Below are 2512 nucleotides of genomic sequence, written 5' to 3'. Positions count from 1 at the left end.
TCGAAATTCATGTGCTCGCAAAATAGCGAATGCCTGACAATTTGAGTAACAGAATGAGGCGTATGTGGGTGGTAACAGGGGAAGGTGCTTGAAAACGGGGAGTGGAAATCAGAACGCAGGCGTGCTTAAAGGTCAAAACGGGCGTTTTATGTGTGTGCATAATTAAAACAGCAGCGTCATTGACCACGTCACTGGGTTATTTTATAGCCAGAATTGCTCGCAAAGTTGTGGTAGCAAAAACCGACCACAAGAATAGCGAGCAGTTCATACCCTGTTCAATGTACTCGATTAATCTAATAAATAGCGGACATGACGTAGGATGCGAGCGGCCAGGGGGCGTAGTTTCCCAAAAAACGACCGCAAGTTTTGTACGCTTGTTCAGACCTAGAGGCGTGAACAGACCGCAAACAGCGAACGGTTCATTTGAATAGCCACCCCTATTTTCTGGACGAGCGAGCCAAATAGCGTCCGGCTCTGAATCAGGCCCATAGTCTGCAATTTTATTGCATTGCTTTGTGCCAAAGTTATGTAATTTTACATTATGTTGTATCACATTGTAATTTCATTATTAATAATAATTTATCATATGTCAAGTTACACTGTTACTATGTGATATATGAAAACATAAAATCTAATAATAATATTCCCTCACTCTCGTGATCTTTTTAACACAGTAAGGGCCTGATTCAGAGCAATACCGTCCAACAAAATGTAAATGCAGCAGGAGGTGCCTGGAGGAAATAGACATCTCCTTGGTGCAACTGAGAGATCCGAGTGCAGTGTCCGTAGACACTGCCTAGGATCATCATCGAAACCATCGGTCGCAATGATTGCCCCTTTGGCCAGGCTGTGTAAGCTGAGACTTACTTTGCCTGGCCGGTTCCTGGCCATTTGCAAGGCCAGAAAATCTGCATCCACTGACACAGACCCTGGCCTCATCCCTTCTGGTAACGCTGGCCAGGAACGCCCACGCTCCACCCCCCAAGGCTGGGGCTGGGAGATACTGCAAGCGGACTCGCAGATGGTGGGCTGTACATGCGAGGTACATATCCTGCACATGTGCAGTCCTCCAACAATCGGAGATGTCCGCTAACCATCGGGTTAGCGTACATCTCTGAATCAGGCCCTAAGTTGCTAATTACCAAAAAAAAGAAGAAAAGTTTATGTACGCAGAGGTAAATATGCACATTCCAGGAAATAGATGTCCTGCAGTTTTTGCAGTTCCTAAATTGCCATATCTGGTTACCAAAATATTTTCTTAAAAATAATAATAATTTTCATATACAGTATGAAGCATACATTTAAAATTGCATTATTCAGTATTTGCAAAGTATGCTCAGTACACAGATCCCTTCCAAAGGGCTCATGCATAGTCGTACACAATTTACTGCAGAAACATCGGCATTAACTGCGTCCATTTAAAAATACAAAACTAGCACAATATTGGGAGCCGCATGTATCTCTAAATGCCTGTGACTGCATGTTATGACAAAATGCATATTTGTATAATAGCATAAGCTACACTAAGGGAATATCAGCGATTTTCCACGGTCTGACCTCATAATAGAAGTCAAACATCACTTCTAGCTCATTTGTGTCACTGCATCGTCTAATGAGATTTATTATTTTCTAGCCAATTGATCACCTACATGGACTGAAGAGGACCCCCCCACCGTACCCCAGAAATTAGGTGAACAATAAAATGGTGAAAAAGGGTTGTGTGTGTGTAAATTAAATTCTGTGAAAATCAGCGTGTCCCAGCTGTATGTGGTGTGTCAGCCTGCCTTGGCAATCATTGGTATGCTGGTGCTTGTAGTATTAAAACTGCATTTTGTGCTTACAAGTTGGACCTATGACACATGTACATGAGCCCCCTTGTGCTGCTTAGTTATGTAAGGTAGATGCGCCTTCTAAACAGCAAATAGAGATGCTGGGAAAAACGTTCATATTTCAGGTATGATTTTAATTATTATGCAACAATTTTGGGACTTAGGGCCTGATACACTACGGATCGCTATTGTCATCAAGGCTGCGATTACGCACGCAGTTCTGCTGCGAAAATATGCTAATGAATGCTATCGCAAAGACATCGCACAGCCAGCATAGAGACGCCCACTACTGCTATCTCACATCCGTAATACCTTGCAGTCCTGCGTATACATCGGGAACATGGAGTGACATCGGCCCCTCACGCACAATTACAGTAGGTCGGACCTTACTCATAAATGTCGTCTCGTTGCACGCAGTGAGTACTCAAGCTGCGTATGCCGACGCAGTGGCTAATTTATGTACGCCCATGCAACGGCGTTCAAACGGACAGGCACGCTTGCATTCTCTGACCACTCCCCGTCACCTCCCCCAAACGCTCACAGCCTCTCACTCATTCTGCGATGTATACTTATCTCCATAGGTGATCACAGTGCGATCACAATGCTAACTCACTCACTGCAATGCATACGCATGCGCAGTACGCACTATCGGACGATCCGCGTACACTGTTGCGGTTGCGATC

Source organism: Taudactylus pleione, unplaced genomic scaffold, assembly GCF_031769625.1.
Source record: "Taudactylus pleione unplaced genomic scaffold, aTauple2 ptg000464l, whole genome shotgun sequence".
NCBI classification, from domain to species: domain Eukaryota; kingdom Metazoa; phylum Chordata; class Amphibia; order Anura; family Myobatrachidae; genus Taudactylus; species Taudactylus pleione.
Note: the sequence above shows the minus strand (reverse complement) of the source record.